Below are 7,404 nucleotides of genomic sequence, written 5' to 3'. Positions count from 1 at the left end.
TGAGCTCACTGCCACAGTTGGAGAGGTGGGCAAATTCAATCTAGTCTGGAGGTCTTATCTAAGGAAGCAATGTGCAAAGCTTCATCACAACTTTTGGATATGAGCTTCAAGCTGAGGTTTGGATAACTATTAGCAAAGGACTGCATGAAATGTTTGAATATAAAATAAATCACAGCTAAGTTCTGGGTGGTGGGTGGTAAAGGGGAAGGGATTACAGTAAGTGACAGTGTTCTGCACTCAGTCTTTTGGAAGGACTCCAAGGTTTTGATGAAATATTGAGTCTATAAGGCAAAATGGACACTTACAAAATGTTTGGAGGAGAAAGAGTAGTAAGAAATACAGGCACAATTAAAGAGGCTAAATTTACCTCTGAATCCACTGGGCAGGTGAACAACATTAGACTTCCAGGTCACACCGCAGACCTGGAAGATGGAATAGAAGAAGATGTTCACCTTGTAAGTGCATGTGGTTATAAGTAAGTGCAGCCAGACTGTAAACATCAAGAAAAATGATAAACTCACAGATCTGCTTTTCAAAATTATTAACTCTGGAATTTCTTTTAGACCATGGACTTTTATCTTTTTCCCAAAACAGATAACCCATAAGTAAAATAATTTACTTTATCTCAAAAAATGCTATATTTAAGGTAAGAGGTAGGTAGGTAAAATATTTGTATTATTAAGCTTCCCATTCTATTAGAAATGCATAAGTTTTGACCTTGTAAATCTGTTCTGTTCTTGTTTAAAATCCAGCTTGTCACTTTTTCTTTATTCACTTCATCAATTACAAATCAAAATCACGGCATAGGTTCTGCCCATCTTCTGAGATCTCAGTTACCACTCATTGTCTCCTTAGAAGGGAACATGATTGTGATGCTTAGCAATCTTCATCTTTATCATTCAGGAGGGAGGTGAATTATTCTGAGATGATCCTTAGAAAGGATGAAAATTTGTAATACACAGAACTATTTTTTGAACTTTAGAGAAAGGAAGGTAGTGCTTTTGAAACGCAAAAAACAGAGTCTCTTCTTTGAAGCATGTGATGGTTAGTGTAGCATCATACTGACTAAACAACTCATTGGAAAACCATAATATTCCACATTTTAAATCCCACGTGTCATTGATAGTAATCACACACTAGGTTTCAGGTAAGTGAATGTTATTGTTCAACATAAAAACACAATTTCTTATCTTCTCCCTTCCCTAATACAGTACTAATAATACCATCCAGTACAATCATCAGTGTATTTTTATCTTGGTTCCTATCATTAAATAACTTAAAATTTACCTGTAATTTATTATTTTACATGACTTTCCTTTCTTAAAAACCCTAAGCAGTAAATTTTATTTAAAAAAGAAATAAAATTTTATTTATTTAAAAAAGAAATAACATTTTATTTATTTAAAAAAAAAAATAAAATTTATTGATATTCTCTTCTACTGGGAATATCGTGTGTTTACCAAACTCCTGGGGAAGAGATTTGTGTCATAGAATGCCTGCTAGAATTAGTCTATGGGAATATATTTGCTTATTGCTGAATAATATTTTAGGAATGTAACCAAACATGCTATTAACAATATTAGGAGGAAGTTTGGGGCCAGGAAAGGAGGAAAACTAAACAAAAATCTATACACACATGTGTGCATACACACATATATTTCTAAAGCCATGAACCATTTTCCTATAGTATTTTATATATTAGCCCAATTTCTAATTCAGTTTGGGGTCATATTGTAGTTTCTCTTAAAAAAATTTTTAAATTATTAAACTTGAATCAAATTGCTTGCCTATCCTCACTCATCATAGCCTCAGTTCTCATGTACTTTGCCTTCCTTTCAAGTATCACGCATGGTCCCACTGTGCTACAAGGTAAGTCCAGTACTCTATGTGTGCCCTAGATTCCATTTCTTGTTACCTATCCAAGGACATCAAGACATCACATTAACAATTTTTTGATCTCTCTTTTTCATTATCAATTTTGCCTTTTCCATCCATCAGCATGAAAACACACTGCTATGTTTGTGATTTTAAAGAACCAGGAGACAAATAGCAAAGGCAAAACTTCTCTAGACACCTCTACCTTCTTCAACTTCGGCCCCATTTCCCTGTTTTCAATTACAACAATAATCCTCAAAAGTATTTTTTTCTACTCACTTTATTCAATATTTCTTCTCGCCCTATCTTGACCTTTTGCAGTGATCTTCAAGATACTAAACCCCATGGTCAATTGTCAGTACTCTTCTTACTGAACTATCAGCAGCATTATTCTCTCTTTCTGAGAAATGTTCTCTGGTTCCCAGAACAGCTCATATTCTTGGTTTTCCTCCTAGATTTCAGGCAGCTTTGTATTATTATCTTTTTGTCAATTCTTATCACCCAGGGTCCTTAAATTTGGGGTTCCCCTGTACTCAAAGATCTTCTCTTTTCTACATAGCGTTTGACTTGGTAATCTCTTCCTGGGTCATGGCTTAAACCACTAATTGAACAATTAATATATGTACATTTTTATCCCTAGTGTAGATTTCTCTTAGGTGCTGATTCCACAACCACCACAGAGTGAAAAAATACTGCTCATGGGTTAGGTAAAAAGACGACTAACCATTAACCACTGGACATAATAAGAAGACTTGACGTGTGTTATTTTAGTGTACAGGTGGGGTTGAAATCCTGTGAAGAATAGATTCAACAGAAAACAGGAAGAAATAATTGGAGACCGTAAGCACTGATAAATATTTCAAGGAGGTTTTTTATAAAGGGGAAGAGAGAAATGGGGTAATACCTGCAATAGAGGGTTTTATGTGGAGAAATATTACAAGGCAATGGTCCTGGTGCATATGTAAAATTGTTAGATATTTTGACTTACTCAATTTGGGGGCTTTGTCAGATTTGGAGAACACATGAAAGTCAAAAGTAGAAGATATATGTATGTATATATATGTATATATGTGTGTGTGTATATATATATATATAAAATCAACTAATTATATTTAAATTTTTCACAACCATTGACAAGAAATGATTTCCAGAAAGAATAATTTGATTTGCTTATATTAAGCAAGTATATCCTTGCTTAGCAGCTTTAAGTTTAATGGAATAAATGAGAATGATGAGACGAAAATATTATGCATCTACCATTTTTTTGTAAAACAATTTAAATCTGTGAAAAACTTATATAAAATATTCATCAAAAGTGGTCCAAGTTATACTTTAAAAATAATGCCAGTTCATTTCTACCTTGCTTTTCTTGAATGGTATATTTTATATATCTGTTATCACAGATTTTAAAAATTCTATTAATTTCCCATCGTTTTTCTTCTCTTACCAAGATTTTAATGAATCCACATTTCCTTTAGATTTTTCCAAATGCCGTCTTTTTATATTTTTATTAAAAAGTTGTATTTATTGTAAAATAGGCACATATGTGTTTTTAAAAACAGAATGTAATGCAGCAAATCATAATGGGCATGACATTCAGACTTTATAGGAATAAGAAGGAAAAGAGTGTAGAAGGCACTTTTATCCTCTATCCGCCCTTATAGTCACAATGACCAATTGTACAGTTTATCACATTTGAGAAATTACTTTCACATATATAATCTTAATTGATCTTCCAAATAATTCAGTGAAAGAGATTTTAATCTCTATTTTGCAAATAACTATTTCAGTCCTCCTTTTAGTCACAAGTTATTATATTTAGGATCAAATTCAAGTCTTTTAATCTTAGAGCACTTTTTGCTAATATTGCTGATGATTAAACTTGGTCCTTATCTGGATTAGAAAGTTTAAAAGTCCTATTAATAAGAAGCTGTCATGGTTTTCCTTTTTTTTTTTTCTTCCTTGTATTAACTGCTATATCTGATTCTGTATTCCTAAAAATTCAAAAGAGTTCATGAGTGATTACAGAAAATGTGGATTTCACATAGGGCAAACCAGATACAAAGAGTTCTTCCGCTATTAACTTATCCAGAATCTTGCAATAAGATAATCTAGACTTAATTTACTTTAAATTTGTTTCAACATGGATGTCACATTTAGGAGATAAACATACTTTTATTTTGAGGTAGTCTTTAGAAATAACACGATATTTCAGGAAAAAAAAATGAATAAGCAAGGATTTTGAATAAAAAAATTAAATGCTGATTACAAACAATTGCAAGGTTTTCCTACTTTTTTTGTTAAACAAAGAACTTTCTAAAGTCATCTGTAAGCTTACTTTAAGTGGCATGCCATCTTATACATGCCCGTATTTTTTGTAAAATCCAGTGTGTACTCTATCTATAGAATCAATGCAATTTGGAAGCTTTTTAGTTTCAAAATGTTATCAATGCACAGATAAGTTAGTAAACGTTTTAGACATATTAAATTGGGATGTTAAGAATAATTTTATTGACTTAGTGACAAGTAATCATTTCTTTATATTTCTACGTCTTGATTTCCAGTATACAATGTCCACTGACACTTAACCAAAAACAGTACTAATGACTTTTCACAGTGGACTAATTTTTTTTTTTTTTTAAGACATTAAGGTACAACAGAGCTTAAACAGGTGTTAATTTTTTTTTTTAATAGGTTTACTTATTTATTTATTTATTTATTTACTCTTGGCTGTGTTGGGTCTTCGTTTCTGTGCGAGGGCTTTCTCTATTTGCGGCAAGTGGGGGCCATTCTTCATCACAGTGCGTGGGCCTCTCACTATCGCAGCCTCTCTTGTTGAGGAGCACAGGCTCCAGACGCGCAGGCTCAGTAATTGTGGCTCACGGGCCCAGTTGCTCCGCGGCATGTGGGATCTTCCCAGACCAGGGATCGAACCCGTGTCCCCTGCATTGGCAGGCAGATTCTTAACCACTGCGCCACCAGGGAAGCCCCACAGTGGACTAATTTTTTATTGTAAATAATCATAGTAATGTTTATTAATATTTTTGAATAGTAATAATTTTAGTTACTTAAAACTTTAAAAATGATTCTATATTTAAACAAACTTCCCTGGTCCCTATTCAATAAAGATAAGAAATCCAAAAGTGTATGATTTCAGAGCTCACTCAGAACATTAAATTTTATATGAAATCATTAAAATTAATTATTCATAATTGAACCAGAAATGGAATATAGCAAATATCTTTTTTACTAAATCAGGTCAAGTCATCTTTTTTCATTAAAATTGATTGTTTAAAATTCAATGCACACAGTACTTTCTTCTAAAAATTATTCAAGAATTATGAAAATATAGAATTCTTTCATTTTCATTATTGAATTATTCTGACCATCTGGGGAAAACAATCTTGGTCATGATCCCATGTTTCTGGAAACTATTTTCTTAATCGTTAACTATGGAGGCCTGGAGTAACTTGAATTATTAAAACATGAAGTGTTCTGAATCATGTACTAATAGTCTTAGTTTATTTAGAGAATAAATAAACCAATGTCATGTATACTTGTATAGTTGTTTCTGCTGCCTGACATTTGTCTATTGCTAATTTTATAATACAAGGGAAGGGTATTCAACCTTTAATATGGAAAAAAATTTTATTCTTCATATTTTTTTTTACTCCCCCTAGCTTTATTGAGATATAATTGACATATAAGATTTTATAAGTTTAAGGTGCATGATGATTTGATGTATTTATATATTGCAAAATGATTACCACCATAGCATTAGCTAATACCTCCACCCCATTACAAAATTACCATTTGTTTTTTTTTTTTTTCACACACATACACTGTATTTTATTTTTACAAGAGATAAATAAACTGACACCAAGCATTGTAAATGGATGACCACAACAAAAGCAACAATGATTGCAATTACCAAACATGAAACACACTCATACTATGTCATAATATTAACATTCAGTCCAGTAATCCTCCACTGTAACAGCTCCTTTACTTTGCAGTGACAATTGATTTGTATACTTTTTGCCTCTGAGTCCTTGTGGGAATTTTTTTCTTTATGCAAACAGAAAGTCACAAAAATTATAATCATCCTCATCAGTTCACTCAGTCCCATGTAATTAATTTTTTTTTCATCTTGATCTTCTGTTAGCACTTTTATGAATTCATCAGTTTTCCATTAGAGTTCTGAAAATGCTTATTCATTCAGTTCAGCAGTATAGTCAGTTACCAGAAACCTGTACTTGTCAAGAGTCTTTTCCATGAATTCCTTGAAGATGAAACCCTCTTATAGGAACATATTTGCAAAAGCATCAGAGTACACCCAGAACTCTCTGTAATGACAAAAGACTTAAAAATGCCCATGGTTAAAGATTTGATGAAAGTTCATAATAATGCAATTGACAAGGAAATTTAGTTATTTCTGAGATATACATTTTAAAGTAATAACTAGAATTATGACTTACAACATTATACCAGAACATATAAGATTTTTAGAAATTTCATGTAATGTCTGAAATATTTATATTAACATATTTCCATACAAATAACCCAAAGAAAGTTTAGCAATAGTTGTTTTTTTTGTTTGGTTGTTTGGTTGTTTTATACTGCAAGTTTTATTAGTCATCAATTTTATACACATCAGTGTATACATGTCAATCCCAATCGCCCAATTCACCACACCACCATACCCACCCCACTGCGGTTTTCCCCTTGGTGTCCATACGTTTGTTCTCTACATCTGTGTCTCAACTTCTGCCCTGCAAACCAGTTCATCTGTACAATTTTTCTAGGTTCCACATACATGCATTAATATATGATATTTGTTTTTCTCTTTCTGACTTACTTCACTCAGTATGACAGTCTCTAGATCCATCCACGTCTCAACAAATGACTCAGTTTCGTTCCTTTTTATGGCTGAGTAATATTCCATTGTATATATGTACCACAACTTCTTTATCCATTTGTCCTGTTGATGGGCATTTTAGGGTTGCTTCCATGACCTGGCTATTGTAAATAGTGCAGCAATGAACATTGTGGTGCATGTATCTTTTTGAATTATGGATTTCTCTGGGTATACGCCCAGTAGTGGGATTGCTGGGTCATATAGTAATTCTATTTTTAGTTTTTTAAGGAACCTCCATACTGTTCTCCATACTGGCTGTATCAATTACATTCCCACCAACAGTGCAAGAGGGTTCCCTTTTCTCCACACCCTCTCCAGCATTTGTTGTTTGTAGATTTTCTGATGATTCCCATTCTAACTGGTGTGAGGTGATACCTCATTGTGGTTTTGATTTGCATTTCTCTAATAAGTAGTGATGTGGAACAGGTTTTCATGTGCTTCTTGGCCATCTGTATGTCTTCTTTGGAGAAATGTCTATTTAGGTCTTCTGCCCATTTTTGGATTGGGTTGTTTGTTTCTTTAATATTGAGCTGCATGAGCTGTTTATATATTTTGGAGATTAATCCTTTGTTAGTTGATTCGTCTGTGAATAGTTTCTCCCAGCTGAGGGT

The sequence above is a fragment of the Balaenoptera musculus genome, chromosome 18, assembly GCF_009873245.2.
Source record: "Balaenoptera musculus isolate JJ_BM4_2016_0621 chromosome 18, mBalMus1.pri.v3, whole genome shotgun sequence".
In the NCBI taxonomy this organism is placed as follows: domain Eukaryota; kingdom Metazoa; phylum Chordata; class Mammalia; order Artiodactyla; family Balaenopteridae; genus Balaenoptera; species Balaenoptera musculus.
Note: the sequence above shows the minus strand (reverse complement) of the source record.